We start from the raw sequence: 23,598 nt of genomic DNA on the forward strand, positions 1-23,598 counted from the left end.
AAGGCAGCCACAAGGCTGGCATAGCCCCTGGTGAAAATGAATTTGACACCCCTGCTATAGAGGGTAAGAGAGAGAAAGGTTGGCACACTGGAACTGGCTTTTCCCATGTAACTGTTCCTGAGGTGACATGGGAAAAAGGATCAGCAGATCTGTGTAACTTCAGTTCTGCTCCCTCCTGGCCAGGTGCGATTTCTTTTAACTGTTTAGTGGAAGTGAGCTGTCACACAGGACATATTCAGCACACATCATGCCATGTGCATGGTAGATGTGTATGTAAACTACTGGTGTCGCACAGCCAGTAAGTAGCTGAGCCAGGATTTGAACCCAGGCAGCTAGGCTATAGGGATGGAGTTTAAGATGGCTTTCCCATGGAGAGTACCAAAAATGTGCAGTCAAAGCCACGCACAATCTGATCTGGGCAAATCTGGACATGAACAAAATGAAGAAAGACCTCAGCAGAGATCACTAACTAACATGGAGAAGGGGGATAAAAAAGGCCTCTTCCATCCTCTAATTCTGAAATCTGGTAGCAAGGCTGAGAGATGTAGGGAAAGAGCTTGGGTGTAGAAATGAGTAGGCTACATCTGAGTCCCAGGTGTGAACTTCCTGGCCATGTAAATTTAAGCAGACACTTAATTTCTCTGAACCTCAGTTTCCATATCTCTACAATGGAATGGTAACTCCCACTCCCCAGGAATAGTGAGACCCCATATTTCTGTTCAGAAGTCCCACTTTAGATGAGGTACTGTCTGTCAAAAACACCTTGACTTACCCTTTCCCCACCCACTAGGCTAGGCCTCCTTTGCCCCCTTCTCTATGTTAGTGACTAATCTCTGTCGAAACCTTTCTTCATTTGGTTCATGCTCAGATTTGCCCAACTTAGACTTTGTGTTGGTTTTTTGAAATTTTATTGAAAAAATTTTTTATTTATTTAACTTATTGAGGTGACATTGGTTAATAAAATTATATAGGTTTCGGATTTACAATTCTGTAATACAGCATCTCTATATTGTGTGTTCACCATCCCATGTGTGGCTTTGACTATGTATTTTTTGGTTGTCTCCATGGGAGACCCTTTTTAAAGATTTTATTTATTTATTTTTAGAGAGAGGGGAAGGGAGGAAGAAAGAAAGGGAGAGAAATATCAATCAATGTGTGGTTGCCTTTCATGCGCCCCCTACTGGGGACCTGGCCTGCAACACAGGCATGCACCCTAACTGGGAATCGCACTGGCAACCCTTTGGTTCATGGGCTGGTGCTCAATCCAATGAGCCATACCAGGCAGGGTGGGGAACCCTTTTAAAATCCATCTACAACTTAACTGCCTGAGTTCAAATCCTGCGGCAGCCATTTACTGGTTGTGTGATCCCGGACAAATTGCTTAACTTCTCTGTGCAACATTCCAATTTCCTTACATGTGAAATAGGAATAACAGTAGTACTTTGTGGGACTCTTATGAGCATTAAATGAATTAGTGCTTGGGAAGTCCTTAGAGCAGTGCCTGGCACACTGTGAAAGCTGCGTGTTTGCTAAACAAAGCCCAACTATTAATGTGTGTCAGGGCTCCTTGCTGGGTGGGGGAACATCCTCCCTGTGTCTGCAGTTGCCCAGGTGAGGGGCATGGTCCCATGCTTTATCTACTTGGTCTCCAGCCCCCTACACTATGCAAGCTTACTCCTCTCCCCACCCACAACTTTTCCGGGCAATTCCTGGCTTTAACAGGGTGGCTGCTGGCTCTTGTACCTCCAGGGACACAAGGGAATTCTTATTCTCATTTAAGCAACATAAAGGCAGAATGACATCTTTACCCACAGATGCTTGCTATAGAAAAATTACAGCAATAAACCGGAAAACCAGCTGGTAACTACTGTAACTGAATTAACACTTACTTTCTTTCTAGGAAAACTGAAGCTACTGGGAATAAATTAGGACCATAGCCTCAGGATTGGGAAACATCCTCGTTAGAGGGTATGGGCAAGATCCATCACTGGCTAATGGGTTGGGTGTTGGTGTTTGCTGTTTCAGTAAGTGTTTCTGTGTAATCCTGGACACTTTGTTTTTTCCTCTGTGCCTCAAAATCTATCATTCATAAAAGGGGAGTAACAATACTGGCACTGACATTTCTTTCTACTACAGCTGAATGAAAAAGCAGTAATTGCTATTGTTTACAGAGCCTATACTGTATTCCTCGCTCTCTGTTTAAATTAATTGGATTTAATCTTTCTAGAGGCCCCCATGAAGGTAGGCACTATTATCACCATTTTCTTGGATGAGCAGATGAATGTGGGAGAGGTGAATCAACCAGCCCCATGTGCCCCCTGTGAGTAGGGCAGGTAAGCTGGGATGTGCACCCAACTGTTTCTGATGCCAGAGCACTTTGCTCCTCACATTTGTGACAGCTTTGTGTGCAAGAAGCCTCCATGGAGAGCCAGGCTATATGACTTTGGGATCCACCAATCACCTCTCTCTCAGGTAAATCCCACTGTGGTCCCCACCACTGCAAGGGCCCCTCAGAACTGGCTTTCAGAGCCACCCAGACTCTCCTGCCCCCCATGGGTCAAGAGCATGGCTTTGATCCCAGCATTTTGCTCAGGCACAAGGGGAGAGTGTTGGGGAGGGGCAAGAGTAGAGGGCTCTGCTTTCTTGTTGGGTATGACATGTGTTAAGACTGTGATGAAAAGACGTGTAAGGAGTCAGTTATGAAGCCTCCAGCTGAAATACCTGGAGTAGGTCTCCACCTGAAGTAGGCATCAGACTCATCCCAGGACTTGTTAAAACAATTACAGTAAAGAAAATTTTAATATGTCTGAATCAATAACTGATAGAACTAAGGATACAGATGACTTGAAAAATACTAACAACCAATTGACCTAATATCTGCCTCCCTCAATATCAGAATACACATTCTCTTCAAATGGACGTAAAATTTTTTCTAAGATGAGCATAAACATGTCTCAATAAAGAAAATTCAAAGAAAACATATATTTTTGGACTATAATGGAATTAAGTTGAAAATCAATAACAGAAAGATTTCTGGGAAATCTTCCAATATTTGAAAAGCAATTAACAAACTTCTAAATAATTCATAGGTCAAAGAAAAAATTTAAAAGTAATTTGAACTGGATAAAAATGAAAACATAATACACAAAAATGTGTGAAATGCCTTTAGAGGAGCACTGAGGGAATAAATTATAGTATGGAATACTGCTGTTAGAAAAGAAGAGAGGTTTCAAATCAATGACCTCAGTTTTCATTTTAAGAAACTATACAAAGAAGAAAGGGCAAATGAAACCTAAAGTGAAAGAAAGAAAAAAAAGATTAGAGTAGCTATAAGCAAAATAAAAAATAGAAAAAAAAACAATGAAACCAAAAGTTATTTTCTGAGGAGATCAATAAAATTGACAGGGCTTTAGCCAGACTAATTAGGAAAAAAAAAGAGAAGATAGATTACCAACATCAGGAATGAGAGAGGTGACATCACTACAGATTCTTCAGACAGTAAAAGAATAATAAGATAGTGTTAAGAACATGTTTTGATCTGTTAGTGCCTGTTACGTTTGAAGAGCGGAGCCTTAGATGTTCACCAGGGCAGGGCCACCCAGGTCACTGGTTTGTGACGCTGTATGTGGGGGTGGGGTCAGAGAGGGGCCACCCAGGTCTAATTCAAGGAGTTCATCATCACCAAGCCCTTATTATATGAAATGTTAAAGGGATTTACCTAAGAAAAAGAAGATAAAAAAGATGAATAGTGAAAGGACAGCAAACTCACAGTTATTAAGAACCACACCTAAAACAAAAGCAAACTAAGAGGACTGCTAGATCAGGAGCAAACCATAGAAATGAAGATCATATGAAGGGTTAGCAACAGGGGAGTAGGAGGAGGAGAAGGGGGGAGAAGATACAGAAAATAAGTAGCATAGACAGTAGATAGAAAATAGAAGGGGGGGCAAGAATAGCATGGGAAATATAGAATCTAAAGGACTTGAGACACATGGTCATAAACTAAAGGGGGGAATGGTGGGGGAGGGGGTGTACAGGGTGGAGGGGAATGAAGGGGGGAATAGAACAACTGGAATGGCATAATCAATAAAATATATATATTTTAAAAAGATAGTGTTAAGAACAACAATATGCTAGTAAATTTGGCAACTTAGATAAAATGGTCCAAAAAAGACACAAACTACTGAAGTTCTCTCAAGGAGAAATAGCTAAATAGCCCTATATCTGGTAAAAAAAAAAATGGAATTTGTAGCTAAAAACCTTTTCACAAGGAAAACTTCAGGCTCATATGGCTTCACTGGTAAAGTCTACCAAATATTTAAGCAATGAATAATACCAATACTACATAAACTTTTCTTGAAAATTGAAAAAGAAGGCATACTTTCCACTGCATGTCATGAAGCCACTATAACCCTTATGTAAAACCAGTGAAAGCTCTTACAAGAACACTACAGACCAATATCCTTCAGGGACATAGAGGCAAAATTCTCAGTGAAATTTTAGCAAGTCAAATTCAACAATATATAAAAAAATACTTAATGACCAACTGGGGTTTATACCAAATATGCAATGTTGGTTTAACATTTCAAAATTAATCAATGTAATTAATCTTATTAATAAACTTAAAAAAAAAAAAAAAAAGAAGAGCCCCGGCTGGTGTGGCTCAGTGGATTGAGTGCTGGCCTATGGACTGAGAGGTTGCCGGTTTGATTTCTGGTCAGGGCGCATTCCAGGGTTGCAGGCTGGGTCCCCAGCTGGGGGCTTGCCAGCAGCAACTGATCAATGTCTCTCTCACACTTCGATGTTTTTTCCCCTCTTTTCTCCCACTCTCTTTCTCCCTCCTTTCTTCTCTCTAAAATAAATAAATAAAATATTTTAAAAAACTAAAAAAGAGTAAATACATGGCCATCTCAAAAGATGTAGAAAAAGCATTTGAAAAAATTGCAGCAACTGTTCTTGATAAAAATTCTCAACAAACTAAGGACAGAAGAGAACTTCTTCAACCTAAAAAAAGGGTATGTGTATGTGTGTGTGTATGTATACACACACATATATGGAAAAAAGCTAACATGCTAAAAGCTTTATCCCTAAGACTAGGATCAAAACAATGATGTTTATTCTCCCCACTTCTATTAAACATTGTCCTGGAGTCATAGCTGCTATAATAAGAATTTTAAAAACACAATAAAAGTTGTCCACATTGGAAAGAAAGAGTAAAAGGGTTTTCACAGACAGCATAATTGTCTATGTTGTCTATGTAGAAAACCTGGTGAAACCCTATCAAAAAAAGAAAGCTACTAGAAATAATAATGAGTTTGCAGGGTTTCAAATTACAAAATAAGTGCTCAAAACTACACCTATCTCTGTATACTGTCAATAAACAAATGGAAATTGAAAATCAAAGCCATTTTTAATTGCAGCAAAATATGAAATACTTAGGAAGAGATATGATGAAAGATGTTCAAGATCTGTGTACTGAGAAGTATGAACAATTGCTGGGAGAAAGGAAAGAAGATATGGAGAGATATACTGTGCTTTTTAAAAAATATATTTTATTGATTATGCTATTACAGTTGTCCTATTCTGCCCTTGATTCCCCTCTACCCTGCACACCCCCTCCCACCCACATTCCCCCACTTTAGCTCCTGTCCATGTGTCATAAGTTCTTTAGCTTCTACATTTCCCATACTATTCTTGCCCCCCCCATCTATTTTCTATTGACCATCTATGCTACTTATTCTCTGTACCTTTTCCCCTTCTCTCCTTCCCCTACTCCCCTGTTGATAACTCTCCATGTGATCTCCATTTCTGTGCTTCTGTTCCTGTTCTAGTTGTTTGCTCAGTTTGTTTCTGTTTTTGTTTTAGGTGTGGTTGTTAGTAACTGTGAATTTGCTGTCATTTTACTATACATGTTTTTTATCTTTTTTCTTAGTATAAGTCCCTTTAACATTTCATAAAATAAGGGCTTGGTGATGATGAACTCCTTTAACTTGACCTTATCTGAGAAGCACTTTATCTGCCCTTCCATTCTAAATGAAAGCTTTGCTGGATAGAGCAATCTTGGATGTAGGTCCTTGCATTTCATGACTTGGAATACTTCTTTCCAGCCCCTTCTTGCCTAGAAGGTCTCTTTTGAGAAATCTGCTGACAGTCTGATGGGAACTCCTTTGTAGGTGACTGTCCCCTTATCTTTTGCTACTTCTAGGATTCTCCCCTTAATTTTAATCTTGGCTAATGTAATTATGATGTGTCTTGGTGTGTTTCTCCTTGGGTCTAACTTCTTTGGGACTCTCTGAGCTTCCTGGGCTTCCTGGAAGTCTATTGCCTCTGCCAGATTGGGGAAGTTCTCCTTTATTATTTGTTCAAAGAAGTATTCCACTTGCTCTTTCTCTTCCCTCTGATACCCCTGTAATTCGGATGTTGGAGTGTTTAAAGATGTCCTGGAGGTTCCTAAGGCTCTCCTCATTTTTTTGAATTCTTGTTTCTTCATTCTTTCCAACTGGTTGTTTCTTTCTTCCTTCTGGTCCACACCATTGATTTGAGTCCCATCACTATTGGTTCCCTCTGCATTTTCTTTTATTTCACTTAGCATAACCTTCATTTTTTCATGTAATTTGTGACTAAAATCAACCAGATCTGTGAGCATCCTGATCACCAGTGCTTTGAACTGTGCATCTGATAGGCTGGCTATCTGTTCATCACTTAGTTATATTTGTTGTGGAGCTTTGTTCTGTTCTTTTGTTTGGGTGATTTTTTCAAAATTGTGATGCACCTGTTATGTAGTGAGGGGAAGAGCCTTAGGTGCTCACCAGGGCAGGGCAACCCAGTAGCTGGGTTGTGATGCTGTATGTGGGGAGGGGTCCAAGAGGGAACAATGGCTCTTGCTCCACTCTGTTGGATCTCAATTCCCTCTGCCGCTTCCCCCAAGCAAACTGGACCTTTCTGGGGCTGGTTCCCGTGTGGGCTTTTATCCATTCTAGGACCTCGTGGGTCTCTCCAATGAATTCTCCTGTGAGGCTGGGAGTCTCTCCCTGCGTCTCAACCCCACAGGTGTTTTCATTTGGTATTTTGAGGCTTTATTTCCACGTGCTGGGATCCTGGGTTGCATGGTCTGTCTTACTCCCCAATTTTGCCTGGTTTATCTGTTCTCGAATGTGGAAAGGCCTGGTCAGCCACCTTGCATGCAGTGCTTCGCTTCACAATGGCCTCCTTGCTGAGTCTGCCCATTGCCACCCCTCATCCGGGTTCTGCCAGCCACCAACTGTGCACCCTGGGTCTGCCCGCTGCCATCTTGCGCACCTGAGATGGCTTTTGCACCCTGTGCCACCCTTTTTTTGTGCCACAACCTCTCTCCTTCAGGCTGTTTGACTCTGCCCCCCTTACCGGTCTGGATGAATGTGTCTATTTTATCTCCTTGGTTGTCCAACTTCCATACAGTTCAATTTTCTGTCAGTTCTGGTTGTTATTTTGTTTCTAAATTGTTGTTGTCCTTATTTTCATTGTGTGAGGAGGCACAGTATGTCTACCTATGCCTCCATCTTGGCCGGTAGTTGATATACTATGTTTGTTGGTGAGAAGACTTACTATTTTTAAAAAGTCAATTCTTCTCAAATTGATCTATAGATTTAATGTACTCCTAATCAAAATGCCAGTAGGTGTTTTGAAAAAATTGGCCAGCTAGCTATTCTAAAATTCATGTAGAAATGTTAAAGACCTATAATAGCCAGACAATTCTGAAACAAAATAACAAAGTCGGAGATCTCATACTGCCAGATTTCAGATATATCATAAAGCTAAAGTAATCAAAACATTGTGGTATTGGCATCAAGAGAGAGAAACAGATTAATGAAAAAGGATATACAGCTAAGAAATATATGTATGTGATTTTTGACAAAAAGTGCAAAGGCAATTCAGTGGAGGAAGAATAGTGTTTTCACCAAATGGCAGGGGAATCATTCCATTATCATGTGCAAAAAAACTAAACTTTGATCAAATACCTCACATCTTATACAAAAAAATATATTCAAGATGAATCATATACCTAAATGTAAAATCTAAGATTGTAAAAAATTTTGTAGAAAATATATTTTTTTAATTTTTATTTTGATTGTTGTTCAAGTATGTAGAAAATCTTTATGACTTTGAATTAGGCAAAAATTTCTTTAGATACAACTCAGAAACACAATTCATTAAAGAAATGATTGATAGTTTGACTTATTTAAATAAAAACCCCTGTTCTTCCAAAGATAAGATTAAGAGAATGAACATATAAGTTATACTCTGGGAGGAAACATTTGAAAATCATAGATGGAATGCAGGATATATAACATTTGAAAATCAGGATATATATGTAAATATAGGATACATTAATATTTGAAAATCATATATTCTGACACAGAGTATATAAAGCTGGTAGGGCTGTGTTCCTCCTAGGAGTTCAGGAGAGAACCTGTTTCTTTGCTTTTTTTTGTTTGTTTGTTTTTTTGCTTTTTACAAAATATATAAAGCACTCTCCAAATTGAATAAGAAAACAAACAAACCAATGTCTTAAGAAAGCAAACAATTTGAACAGATATTTTACTATAAAAGATACAGATGTGGCAAATGAGCTCATCAAAAGATCCTCCACATCATTAGTCATTATAGAAATGCAAATGAAATCACAATATGATACCCTGAATATCTATTAGCATAGACAGAATTTAAAAGACTGACCATACCAAGTGTTGTGAGTTTGAGGGACCTAGAACTCTCATTCACTGCAGGTGGGAGTGTAAAATAATGCTATTATTTTGTTAAAAAGTTCAGCAGTTTCTTAAAAAGTTAAACATATATCTAAGATATGAGACAGCCATTCCTTTCCCAGGTATTTACCCAAGAGAAATGATACCTATATCCATCCAGAGATTTGTACATGAATGTTTATAGCAGCTTTATTTTTTAAAAGGGGTCTCCTGTGTCTACTTTTAAAATTATTATTAAAGATTTTATTTATTTACTTTTAGACAGAAGGGAAGGGAGGGAGAAAGAGAGTTACAGAAACATCAATGTGTGGTTGCCTTTTGCATGCCCCCTACTGGGGACCTGGCCTGCGACCCAGGCATGTGCCCTAAGACACATGGTCATAAACTAAAGAGGGGGGTAATGGTGGGGACGGGGGGGGGTAGGGTGGAGGGGAATGAAGGGGGGAATAGAACAACTGTAATGGCATAATCAATAAAAAAATAAATTTAAAAAAATAAATAAATAAAAAAAGGAAAAAAAAAAAAAGAACCAAACCAGCATCCTTTTGGTCTGCAGGCCAGCACTCAATTCACTGAGCCATATCAGTAAGGGTGTAGCTTTATTTTTAGTATCCAATAATTGGATACAACCTAAATGACCATTAACAGATGAATGGATAAACAAACCACAGTTCTGCCATTTAATGGAATATGTCTCAGCAATAAAAATGAATAAAAACACATGCTAAAATGTGGATGTATCTCTAAATAATTATACTGAGCAAAAGAAGCCAGAATATGTACTGTCCTATCCCATTTATATAAAATTCTAGAAAATGTACACTAAACACATCACTGGTTGCCTGGAGTTAGGAGGGGTTGGGGATGGGGTTGGAGGGAGGTATTACAAAAGGACACAGAACACTTTTGGGGAAAATAGATGTATTTGTTAGCTGATTTGTGGTGATAGTTTCATAGGTGTATGCATATATTAAAATTTACCCATTTGGCCCTGGCTGGTGTGGCTCAGTAGATTGAATGCTGGCCTGCGAACCAGAAGGTTACTGGTTGGATTCCTAGTCAGGACACATGCCTGGGTTGAGGGCCACATCCCCAGTAGGGGGCATGGGAAAGGCAACCTCGCACTGATGTTTCTCTCCCTCTCTTTCTCCTTCCCTTCCCCTCTTTTTAAAAATAAATAAGTAAAATCTTAAAAATTTTAAACCAAATTGTACATGTTAAATATGTGCAGTTGATTGCATGCCAATTATACCCCAATAAAGCTGTTAAGAAAAATTGACACTTGATTCAGTTATTGAAAAACTTAAAATATATGTGTGTGTATATACACATATATACATATTTATAGTTGTGATCTGAAATCTGAGATTAACCTTACTGGGCTGCAATTAAGAGCTGGCAGGGCTGCATTCCTCACAGAGGCTCAGGGGAGTATCTGTCTCCCTGCTTTTTCCAACATCTAGAGGCTGCCTGCATTCGTGGGCTCCTGGCCCCTTTCTCCATCTTCAAAGCCAGCAACATTGCATCTTGAAATTGCTCTCTGACTCTGACCTCCTTTCCTGCCTTCCTTTTCCATTATAAAGGACCCTTGTGATTACATTTGGTCCACCTGGATAATCTAGGATAATTTACTCATGATAAATTCAGCTGATTAGCCACCTTGACCCCACCTACACCCTTAATTCTTTGTTAAAGAACAAAACATTCACAGGTTCCCAGGGCATGCATATCTTTTGAGGAGCATTATTCTGTCTATTACAGTATACCTGGAACAATTTAGGTATGTGAATCTATTTCTTCAAATGTAAATTTCATGAAAACCAAATACAAACCAAGTGTATTTGATGAAAATTTAATATCCTAATTGAGATATGCTATAAGTGTATTCCAAAGACTTAATATAAAAAAGTAAAGTACCTCATTATTTTATATTGCTCACATATTGAAGTGATAATTTTTGCATATATTGGATTAAGTAAAATGTATTATTAAAATAAAAAGGTACAGTACTTCTGACCAAGATGGAGGTGTGGGTAGACACACTATGCCTTCTCACACAACCAAAAGAAGGACAACAACAACTTAAAAACAAAAAACCAACCAGAAGTGACAAAAAATCAAACTGTATGAAAGTCCGACAACCAAAGAGTTAAAGAAGACACGTTCATCCAGACTGGTAGGAGGGGTGGAGTCAGGCAGCTGGGGCAGAGAGGACTCAAGGCAAGGCAGCAGCTGGAGGAGCAGGAGGTCCCACATTCACATGCAGATAAACTGGGAGAAACAAATGGAGAACGAGGCAGATCACGCAACCCACAGCTCCAGTGAGGGGAAAGAAAACCTCAAACCACTGACTGAAAACACCTGTAGGGGTCAAGGCGGCAGCAGGAGAAACAGCCTCGTGGAAGTTTGTTGGAGAGGGCCACAGGGTCTAGGATGTACACAAACCCACCCACAGGGAATCAGCACCAGAAGGGCCCAATTTGCTTGTGGGAACCGGGGGAAGTGAGTGAAAGCTGGCAGAGAGTGGAGCAAGCACCATTGTTCCCTCTTGGACCCATTCCCCACATACAGCATCACAATCTAGTTACTGGGTTGTTGTGGACCACTCTGCCTTGTTTCAGGAATTGTAACTCTCTACCTGCTGTGGCTAAGGATGAATGAGTGATGACCTCTGGAATGTGAGTTGCAGGAGACAAAGCTTGTCTCTGATAGCAAATGCTGCCTCAGTTTCCTCTCCCTGTCCCCAAAGCACGGTCAGAAAGTCCTTGGTGGGTAAGTCTCCTCACAGCAGGGAGCAACCTAAGCCAGACTCAACCACTTGGGAGGCCATCATGGAAGGACTCAGGGGGCTGCAACAAAGAGCAATGGACTCTCTCCCCTGGCTTTGACATAGCCCGAATCCCCATGTTCTCTGGGAGAAGTGCTTCCTGACTCTAATCCCCTTAAGCCTGAATATCTTTTGGGGAGGGGTGCAACTCCTTGCCTTGCTAGAGCATGTCCAGGGGAAAAATCTGGCATCACAAAGACTTCCTGATAAACCTGTGAAATCTGTTCTGCTAAGAGTGCTTTCATTTATATGTTAAGGGTTTGAGAGGAAATGAATATGTCTCCCAAAGTTTCTGCAAAACCCCCTTTCCTGACAGACATTGACTCAGACTAAGTCCTCAGATTTCTTTGAAATGTTTACTCTTTGATCCTTGCTGCCCTGTATTCCTGTGGATTACAACCCAATAAAAGGCCTTGAAGGAAGGGGCTCAAGGCCTTTTTACCCTGAGAAACTGGCCACTGCTCAAAGCCTTTTTCCTCTGGGAAACCGGCCACCTCTCCTCCCCAAGCAGATCACATCGTGTCTCAGTCATGTTTACTCTCATCCGTGGCACACAGGGAAACTTGGGAGGAAAGTTGCCCCCACACTGGGTTGCCCTGCTTTGGTGAGCACCTAAGGCTCTACCCCTCACTACATAACAGGTGCATCACAATAAAAAAATTGCCCAAACAAAAGAACAGAACAAAGCTCCACAACAAATATAACTAAGTGATGAACAGATAGCCAGCCTATCAGATGCACAGTTCAAAGCACTGGTGATCAGGATGCTCACAGAATTGGTTGAATTTGGTCACAAATTATGTGAGAAAATGAAGGCTATGCTAAGTGAAATAAAAGAAAATGCAGAGGGAACCAATAGTGATGGGACTCAAATCAATGGTGTGGACCAGAAGGAAGAAAGAAACAACCAATTGGAAAGAATGAAGAAACAAGAATTCAAAAAAATGAGGAGAGGCTTAGGAACCTCCAGGACATCTTTAAACACTCCAACATCCGAATTACAGGGGTATCAGAGGGAAGAGAAAGAGCAAGTGGAATACTTCTTTGAACAAATAATAAAGGAGAACTTCCCCAATCTGGCAGAGGCAATAGACTTCCAGGAAGCCCAGGAAGCTCAGAGAGTCCCAAAGAAGTTGGACTCAAGGAGGAACACACCAAGACACATCATAATTATATTAGCCAAGATTAAAATTAAGGGGAGAATCCTAGAAGCAGCAAGAGATAAGGGGATAGTCACCTACAAAGGAGTTCCCATCAGACTGTCAGCAGATTTCTCAAAAGAGACCTTCTAGGCAAGAAGGGGCTGGAAAGAAGTATTCCAAGTCATGAAATGCAAGGACCTACATCCAAGATTGCTCTATCCAGCAAAGCTTTCATTTAGAATGGAAGGGCAGATAAAGTGCTTCTCAGATAAGGTCAAGTTAAAGGAGTTCATCATCACCAAGCCCTTATTTTATGAAATGTTAAAGGGACTTATACTAAGAAAAAAGATAAAAAAACATGTATAGTAAAATGACAGCAAATTCACAGTTACTAACAACCACACCTAAAACAAAAACAGAAACAAACTGAGCAAACAACTAGAACAGGAACAGAAGCACAGAAGTGGAGATCACATGGAGGGTTATCAACAGGGGAGTAGGGGAAGGAGAGAAGGGGAAAAGGTACAGAGAATAAGTAGCATAGATGGTCAATAGAAAATAGATGGGGGGGCAAGAATAGTATGGGAAATGTAGAAGCTAAAGAACTTATGACACATGGACAGGAGCTAAAGTGGGGGAATGTGGGTGGGAGGGGGTGTGCAGGGTAGAGGGGAATCAAGGGGGGGGAATAGACAACTGTAATAGCATAATTAATAAAATCTATTTTAAAATGAAATAAACATTGGCTGATCAACAACAATAATAATAATAACAATAACAACAACAACAACAACAACAAAACAGAACCTGCTAAGTGTGCCCTGTCCCTCCAGCTTTTCCCAATACATGTTCCTGATAGTTTCCTGCAGACAGACAGTTTCAACAATAGGGGATTCCATATGTTTTAATCCTAGTGGTTTCAGCTGTTGCTTGAAATATTTCTTGCGCCATGAAAACTCCTGCCACATTCTTTATTAATTAGCCTGGCTCACTGCCACTGTTTGAGGGCTCACAAAATGAGTATAGTTACGCCAGTTGTTTACTTGTGGGTTTCTTGGCTTTGAATAGAAATAGAATAGAATACCAATGGAAAGTACAACTTCTAAAACATAAAGTGGAAAAATGTAACAAATTAAATGTGACCAGTTCAACAAATGGGCAGAAAATGGAGGAACGGAGGAAAGTTAAAAGAGAGAAAGGTAAATTGAAAGTGAAAAATAAATAAATTTGATAGCAAAGAATAGATGCAAACATTTCAGCTGTCATACTAAATTTGAATAGGTCAGATTCATCTGCCTCTTAAAAGATTGTGAAAAATTGGCTTTAAAAAGGAGAGCAATAAACAAAAAGGTGAAAAACAAAACAATAGTAAAAAGGTTATCCAGAAATTTGAGAAAAACAAAGTAGATTTAGCAACATCAAAATCAAATAAAAATAGAAGTCAAAGTAATAAAAACAAAAGGGAACAAATCAAAATATTTCACAATAAAAAAGAAAGAGTCAAATCTTTCAAAATAATATAAATAACCTACCAAGAAAATAGAGCAGCTGTGAACTTTTATGCTGTTAATACACAGCTCTGCAGGATTTATAAACAAAGAAAACAATATCCATTGTAATCCATCTTTTTTTTAAAATTCAAAAATAACATGGCAGCAGTGCAAAAGAAAAAAAAGACTTAGAACTTAACCAGAAAATGATAGTGAGTGATGGTGTGTATGTATACAAGAGAGATGGATAAACCTATACAAGTAGAAGCAAAACATACATGGTCCATACTTCCTAAATTAATATGAAAATCAAAACATAAATTCAAACTTCTAGTTAAGAATGACAGGTTTAAAAACCATCCAACTCCAGTCAAGTATATATAGTAAAGGTATGATCACCCCTATGCAGAAAGGACAGGAGGAAGCACCAGTGCCACCTGGATGTTAGAAAGCAAGTGGACAGAGAGAGCTGATTTAGCAGACCTGACAAGAGCTGAATTCCAGGCCAGCACTGGGGAGGGCACACGATCTGTCTGGTTTTCAAAGCAATACTCCCACCAAAGACTTCGCAATTTGCTGGACCAGATATGGAAATGAGGCGGGGGGGGGGGACTTAAAACAGGATAACTTGTTGGAAGTCAGTTTAAGAAGCAATTAGATACCAGATGTCCTGAACAACCTAATGCAAAGCTGTAGCTGCCATCCCCCAGGGATGTAAACACTGGAGTTTATTCTTTGGGAAGTATGAGAGAGAGGGAGGCACTTCAGAATAGAACGCAGGCCCAGCTACTGGTAGGAAGACCATACTGAAAACGGCAGGTTAGACGGAAGCTGATGTGCTGACCACTTACTTAGTTCTCCTATCCTGATCCCACATTTGACTCCCAGGCCTCAGAAGTCTAGAACTACCCTCAGGAAGGAAATGAAAAGTTTTCACTGGGAAATCTGACAGGTCAGGAAGACAAAAAATGAAACATGCTGACAGCAAGGGCCTCCCATGAAACAGCCCAAGACTTGCTGTGTTCCCACCTCTGCTCATAAACTCAGTCAGCTGCTGGGAGAGCCATTCCTCAGAAGAGCTTTAGGTCACTAGGTATTTGAGGAAAGACTCTCATAGGAAGGACAGACACAAACACAGGGGAGAAATCCTTAGAGAAATGCTTCAATTAAATTAAATTTCCCAGGGTGGGAATGTAAGCACTGAGTACTGACTGAATAACCAGTTACCTGGAGGTTGAGGAAGTCACAGGGGAGTACAGAGCTGGGGAGGAGTAAATAAAACAAATTCTTGACCTATTGTTCTGTGAATTTCATAAATAATGCCTTAAATATTAAATCCAGACATAGTAATATAAACATATTATTTAGAAATAAACCTGAGAAAAGAAAGAAAGACACTTCATCTAAGAGAGCTGAAGGTAATGACTTGAGTTTCAAGAAATGGTGAAAGAGGAAGAAGTTGCCTTGTAACAAGCCTTATATAACCATTTGATTCTTTAACTTATATTTCAATATAAATTTAATTTACAAAGTGAAGTAAAACTTTAGAATACAACCACAACAAATCAAAGTTGCAGGGTAGCGCTGTGGGGAGGTCATGAAGAATGAGGTGGTGATAAAAAAATGTGAGATGTATCTATATTACTTTAATTCAGTACACCAAGACTAAATTCATTAAGTTCATATTTTAAAATGTTTTTAATTGAAACAAGTAAAGAAAAACTAAAACCAAAAAAGCAGTGCACAGGCCTAAAGAGCTCTTTCTCAGGTAACCAGAAAGCACATCAGAGGAGGAGATAAAGCATTCCCTTTTCCAGACAGAGCCGCAGAGCCCAGGTGGCCTTTGCAGAGCTGGCCCTGGCACAGTGCAGGTGCTCACAATATGTGTTTAAAATGAACTGGGGTGGGACAGGAGGTTGTGTGTCTTACAGCTCAAGTCCAAAAAGAGCCCAGTCTCTGAAGTATAGATGGGAAGCCCAGTGCACTGACAGGGGCACAAATTTTAGATGTGGTATCAGAAGCTAGGTGTGCAGGGGCTTGAGGGTCACACCCAAAAGCTGGGTCCTGATTTATTTGGCAGTAATGGGGGGTGCTATGAAGGTTTGGGATTTAGACTTGGCCTTCAGATGGAAATCATTCCACAATAATACCAGCAGAGGTTGAGAGGGCAGGTTGGAGAAAGAAAGACCACTCAGGTGAGGCTGTTGTCCTGACATCCCCTGTGGCCTAGAAAAGCACCCCATAGAAACCTTGGAGACAACAGGAGAGAAAAGAGTGGGAGGTGATGCTTACAACCTGCAGAAGCAGTCTCAGATCTGTACCCACCCCATATGGCTGATGCAGCAGAGGCAATTTAGAAAACACTTTGAGAGCAGGCTGGGTTTGTTTGTTTGTTTCCAGGAGAATAAGTGATGGTAAGCACGGCAGTGGGAAAGAAGATTGGTTTAAAGTTTGATTTAATTTAGACTAAAAGTTTGGGATGAGGCAAGACAAGATGGATGGGGAAGGAGATGCACTTGTAGGAGTGAACATTAATATTGGACAATCAGAAACCAGAAATCTGTAAGAAAGGAGAAATTGTGGGGGAGGGAGGAGAGACTGTCTGACCCCAAAGCTTGACGGTCACACAGAATGTGTGAGCATACAGCCATTCATTCTGTTCTGCAGGTTGTTCTTTACCAAACTTGCCCATCAAAGAAAAAACATGGCTGTCATGAGCTGGTTCCTTGGGCTCTCACCCCTGAAGAAGGTGCCTAGATTGTCTCCATTTTTCAGATAAGGAAACTGGGGTGCTGGAATCAGACATAACTTATTAATGGGTGCACTGCCATAGTACCTGAAATCTGAAATAAGTAAGACTTCTAATAAGCAGCTTTTTGTTCTGCTGCTTAATGTCTGCCCACAGAACCTCACCACTTTGGCTATGTAAGACTCTACACACCATAGCCCTATTTCAGTGCTATCTGGGACATAATTAAGATATCGTCAGATTGATCAGAGTCCATCCCTTGCCTCATATGCTCTTTCACATCTAGACCTCATAAATTTGACTCATCTGGAATTGATTTAGCAAATTCTAACTGAACATCTTTCATAAGTTGTACACTGCTACTCAAACCAGCCAAGAAGTCATCATTATTAATTGTTATTATTATTGCTGCTGTTGATATCACTACTGTTATTTCATAACACTTACTTAGTATAATGTCTGTTCTCCATTCTCAACTTCATTTGGGTGGGGCCCCAGTCTATTTTCCCACCTCCTAGCACAGTGCCTGACATATAATTGATACTCAGTAATATTTGATGTTTATATGAATAAGTAAATGAACAAATTAATAAAAAAGTAACTGACTCAGCTGGTCTGCCAAAGACCCCCTGAGCACCAACCCTAGTCTCCTGTGTGACCCCGTTTTCTCTCCAACAAGATGAAAGAAACTATCATGAACCAAGAGAAACTTGCCAAACTGCAGGCACAAGTGCACATTGGTGGGAAAGGCACTGCTCATAGAAAGAAGGTGGTTCACAGAACAGCTATAGCAGATGATAAAAAACTTCAGTTCTCCTTAAAGAAGTTAGAGATAAACAATATCTCTGGTATTGAAAAGGTAAATATGTTCACAAACCAAGGAGCAGTGACCCACTTTAACAACACTAAAGTTCAGGCATCTCTGGCCACGAACACTTTCACCATCACAGGCCATGCTGAGACAAAGCAGCTGACAGAAATGCTACCCAGCATCTTAAATTGGCTTGGTGCAGACAGTCTGATTAGTTTAAGGAGACTTGCTGAAGCTCTGCCCAAATAATCTGTGGATGGAAAAGCACCACTTGCTATAGGAGACGGTGATGATGATGAAGTTTCAGATCTTGTGGAGAATTTTGATGAGGCTTCCAAGAATGAAGCAAACTGAATTGAGTCAACTTGTGAAGAAGATGAACTTGAAGAAGTTACTGGGAGCTGCTATTTTATATTATGACTGCTTTTTCAAATTTTGTTTATGGATCTGATAAAATCTAGACGTCTAATATTTTTAAGCTCTAGGCCCTTGGACAATGCAGCTTTTTTCAGTTTTTGCTTCTATACAAATCATTTTTTTATAGCTAATTAAGCTGAAGAAGCCTGAGAATAAAGTTTGAAACAAAGGTTAAAAAAATTAATTGAATGAATGAGTGAACACTCTGACTCAGCCTTGTGTTAGATCAGTGGTGTCAAACTCACTTTCTCTGGGCGCCACATTAGCCTCCAGGTTGCTTTCAAAGGGCCAAATGTAATTTCAACTCCAAAATACATTCAGCCCTTTGAAGGCAACCCTGAGGCTGATGTGGCCCCTAGTGAAAATGAGTTTGACACCCCTGTGTTAGATTCTCAGTGGGAAAAGATTTCATTGTTTTTACAAAGTGTCTGATGTTTGGGAAAGAGCTTACTGACTGCCTTCCTCCATGAGAATGTAAGTTCATCAGGGTCAGGATTTTGTCTGTTTTGTTTACTTCTGTGTCCTTAGTGCCTAACATGTAGGAGAAGCTCTACAGAAACTTGTTGAATTAACGTACACAGTTTCCTTTGAGCCTCATAGCAACCTTACAGGGGCAGATGTAATTAATTTCCATTGTACAGATGGAGAAACTCACACTCAGGAATGTGGAATGGAAGCTTGCATACTACAATGGAAAGAAAATATTTGGAATCAGAGAACCTGGGTTCAAATTCCATTTATACCACCTAGCAGCTGTAGACTTGGGTAGATCATTGAGGTCCACTTGCTCCCACTTGGTTGGACAAATGCAAGGTGATGGTGATGGTGTTATCAATGCTGCCTAAATGCTCAGAAACTAGATTCCTATAATCATTAGAATTGGATATAAATAGAAGACCTCCAAGAAGCATAAGAAGGCTTATATAATAAAACGAGAAAAGCTGGTGATAAATTCAGAAAGCAGGGATCACTCAAACCCAAGGGCTTCCTGAGAGCAACCCTGTGTGTTGCCTGTGTTAACATTTTTAGTTAGGAGTCCAGGCCGGCAGGTGTCAGGCCAGTCATGGACAGCCAGAATGCTGCATGATAGAGAAAAATGGCAGATTGCTGGATTTTGGCTTCACTGCCTACTAAGCTAGTAACCAGAGAAGGTATTTCCCTCTGAGCCTCAGTTTTCTATTTGTGAGATGAGAATAACTGCACCTACTGTCTAGGACTCCATAAAAGTAAGATTAAATGTGTAGGAAATAACTCTAGTAATATTTCCTTCTCCTCTGAGTGGGATTGTATCTAGTGAAGGCTTAGCAAATCATCTGCTCAGTCAAGTAAGAGGAGTCCAGCATGGCCCTCCCTGATCATGGCTCTGCCTTACTTCACAGGTTTGAACCTAAGTTACACTAACACATGTACATTATGAATCAGGCAGGCATGGTTCTAGGTTCTTCACGTGTGTTAACTTGCAAAGGGTTCTAATTCTCACAGCAACTCTACAAGGTATTATCTCCAAGGATGCCCATCACCCTATTCTCCCCTTTCTACACACACACACACACACACACACACACACACACACACACACACACACACTTCTTTTCAACAAGTAGAGTCCTTTTCCTCTGCTCTTGAGCTGTCCTTGTGACTATCTGACCAATAGCATGAGACAGAAGTGATGCTGAGCGAGTTCCTGTTTTGGCTCCAGAGATGCCAAGCAATGTATGCTTTTGCTCTGGGAAGCTGCAATTATATGGTAAGGATGCTTGAGTGGACCAGGGAATGATGAGAAAACATGGAAGACAGAGGCTACATGGCCCAGACAGATGAGTGAGGCCTTCTTGGACCTTCTAGCACATTCTAGCCATGAGCTGAGTGAGTAGCTCTGGAACATGATAGGAACAGAACTGCCAATTGGGCACTGCCTGTTTTTTAAGCCACTAAGTTTTGGCTGGTTTGTTACATGGCAGTAGATGACTAAAACAACTTAGAAACAATTGTTATCCCCACTTTCCAGATCAAGAAATTGAGACACTGAGAGGTAAGTGATTTGTTTGAGATCACACAAAGCTAGTAAGCACTAGGTCCAAGATCCAAAACTAAGCAATCTGACTGCAGAATCTACTCTCTTAATCATTATGCTACTGTGTGTTGTTTTTTATGATGTTTAAAAAAACATGTTTGGTAAATGTAGTCCTGGAGGGACAGCAAAGAAGGAAAGCAACATTGAGATTCAAAATAATCTTGACAGGCTGTTTTCATGGAAAATTAAAATAAATATAATGTCCTCCCTTTGGTTAAAAAAACTACTTTATTTAACAGAATGGAATCATCTAGATTTAAGAATGAGTGGAATGAGGCAGAGTTAAGAGCTTTAATTAGTTGAAAGCTCAATATAGACTAACAGTGAGATGTGCTTGTCAGAAAAGCTACTGAAGACCATGGGTTATATTGTGGTGCAAAAAATTAGAACAAGGGAGCTCTGCCATGATCAGACCAGGCCACAACTGGAAAATGATAGTCCTCTCAAGGCACCACATTTTCAGCACAGCAGGAAGGTGAGGGGTCTGAACTCCTGTCCATCTGAGGGACAAACTGAATAAATCATCTGGAGAACAGAAACCTTAGGAAGAGGCCTAGATCAGGCCCTGTAACCTCTTGTGCACCAGACTATATTGTGTGAACCTCTAGAAACCACAGGCAGGACACATGGAACTGCACTGAGGTCTCCTTACTGCCATACGCGAGGAACATTCCTCCCAGGGAAGTAGCCTGCTAGATGGTGATGAGCTCCTCTCCTAAAGTCCAGAAAAGCCGAGGCCAGACCATCACTTCAGTCGGTGACTTTGTGGAAAGTCAGTCATTGGGCGGAAAGTTGGCCAGAAATGATCTTCAAGTGCCCTTTCAATCAGTAAAGCTAAAGAGGTCAGTGTAGACCTTATTAACACAAGGAGGAATGAAGGAACAGTAACTGGAACCAGCTAAACCACTGTGGATTTCAGAAGTTCCATTCTGGATGAGTAAAACACAAGGCTAAAGAAGCAGGCAGCTCTAAGAGTGTGGCACAGCAGAGCAGCTTCCAAGAATTCCTGCTGTTGGTGCCACTCGTGGTCTTAGGTGGCTGTTTTTTGCAAAGCTAACTGTGGCACTTGGCAAAAGTCTTTGCAGAAATATGGTTGGCAGTAAGAGAGCTGATGGGTACAGACCTTGAAGGGTCTTTGCGGTTGTTCACATTTGGCTTAGTGAACTTGCTCCTGACTTCCTGAGAAGTCCTGAAGAGCCTGGCTTCATTTTCTCTTTTCTATTTTCCATCTGAAAATCTGTCTACAGAAGAGCAAGCAACTAGTTACTTCCCCAGAAGCTACCACAAATCTAGGCACAGCAAATTCCAGTGGGAATGGCATGGAGCTCTGAAGGAGCAAGTGTGAGTGTGAGGGAGAGGCACTGAGGCCCCCACAGGCCCCCTCGCCACCTTGCCACCTCCAGGGACCCTGGCAGCTGTTGAGCAAATGTCCTCCTCTGTGGCACATTAAAAATCACCATGAGCAGCCTTGGCTGGTGTGGCTGAGTGGATTGAGTGCCAGCCTGTGAGCCAATGGGTCATCAGTGCGATTCCCAGTCAGGGCACATGCCTGGTTGGCAGGCAGGGTCTCCAGTGGGGGGCGTACAAGAGGCAACCACACACTGATGTTTCTCTCCCTTTCTTTTTCCTTCCCTTCCCCTCTCTCTAAAAATAAATAAATGAAACCCTAAAAAGAAAGAGAGAAAGAACGGTAAGAAAAGAAAAAGAAAGATGGACAGATAGGTAGATAGATAGATAAAAAGATAAATAAATAAATGAATAAATAAATAAATGGCTGTGAGCTAAGCTAATTGGGGACTGCAACAAACATTGCCATTAGTGTTATAGAAGAAAAATAAATTTCTTCTTTTTAAAAATATTTTTGGGGACAACTTTAAATGCTTTTGTGAAGAATTACTCACTGAAGTCTTATTAAAAAGTCACTATTTATCTAGATTCAATTGTCAAAATTTGTGGAATTTTTTAAGGGATGCTTTATATTTTTGCAGCTGTTTCAGAAATATAGTGCCCCACTATTATCCAGATAAAAAATGAAAGTTCTAGTCAAGTTATTTAAATCAAATAGAAATTTATTTACTAAATTCAAATTGACAGCAGCAGTCAAGTTGTTTTTAAACAATTTAAAACTATATTTAGTTAAAACAGTTTTTGTACACATGGCATATCAAGGAAAAATAGAAGACTGAAGCAATTATCCCAAAATTTAAAAAAAAGATTTTATTTATCTATTTTTAGAAAGAGGGGAAGAAAGGGAAAAAGGGAGGGAGAGAAACATCAATATGAGAGAGACACATTAATCAGTTGCCTCTTGTACGCCCTGACAGGGACTAGACTGGCAACCTAGGCATGTACCCTGACCGGGAATCAAACCCATGATGTTTTGCTTTGTGTGTCCATGCCCAACCAACTGAGCCACACTAGTCAGGGTCCAAAATATGTGCCTTAAAGCTTATCTCACACCACCAACCACCAGGTCCTGAAAGTGGGCCCCTGGCATGACAACATCAGCAATAACACCTCATGAGCACCTATAACTAATTATCATAAGTCAATGTTTGCTACTATTGTAGAGAAGGAAAACCAGGGTGCTATGAGGCCTGAAGACATACTCAAGAATGTGTAAGTCACAAGTGACAAATGTCTAAGTTGCCTCCAAAGTCTTTTTCACCCAGTGATGTTGCCTACAAAATGGATTTTCGCTTTCTAAAAATGATTTCTGATTCTCCTTCAGTGTCACTAGCTGTCCATGTAAATGTAATGAGCTTCTCTCAGAGTGTACTAATTTCAGTGAGCATGGGCATTAGCTTGCTATACTTAATTGTCTCCCACTCACAACAGATCAATCCTTTGGATTTCAAATGAACCCAGTTAATTTACAGTAATAGCTGGGATACTGGTAAATTACTAGTTTTATCAATTACTAGGCAAAAAAATGAACCCGACACCATTGAAGCAGCATGAAAAATATTTTATTCATTGCTTAGATGAGCATAACTTACTTTTAATTATATTTGGAGCATTCTAGCTCCTTAATACATTAGTATTAAGATACTAATACTATCTAATAGTATTAGGCTGAGATGCTGTCTATTAGCAAAGTGGAGGTGGTGGAGGGCTACTGTGGGACTCCTGCCTTGCTTGATCTGCCCAGCATGATGGGTGCACTTTCTAAGTGAACTACAAGCCTTTGCAGAGGATTGTGAAGAGGCATGCCTTCCTCGGCTGAATGCAGCCTGTGACCCTTGGCAGCAGTCAGCTTACCAAGGCAGGCTGGCACAGGTCAACACAGAAGAAGCTATACTGTATTTCTCAGACTAACCTGTTCTCAACTAAATGGCATTGTG

At 40.3% G+C, this 23,598-nt stretch overlaps 1 protein-coding gene and 1 pseudogene across 1 annotated transcript in view; one reads left to right on the forward strand and one right to left on the reverse strand.

The window, feature by feature from the left end:
• The window catches only part of LOC119051313 (rho GTPase-activating protein 22-like), a 109,593-nt gene that overhangs the window by 4,778 nt on the left and 81,217 nt on the right, over nt 1–23,598 (reverse strand). The window lies entirely within an intron of this gene.
• Nucleotides 17,617–18,234, forward strand: LOC119046808 (transcription factor BTF3-like; annotated as a pseudogene).

The sequence above is a fragment of the Artibeus jamaicensis genome, unplaced genomic scaffold (assembly GCF_021234435.1).
Source record: "Artibeus jamaicensis isolate MK-2021 breed Jamaican fruit bat unplaced genomic scaffold, CSHL_Jam_final contig_468, whole genome shotgun sequence".
Classification (NCBI taxonomy): Eukaryota; Metazoa; Chordata; class Mammalia; order Chiroptera; family Phyllostomidae; genus Artibeus; species Artibeus jamaicensis.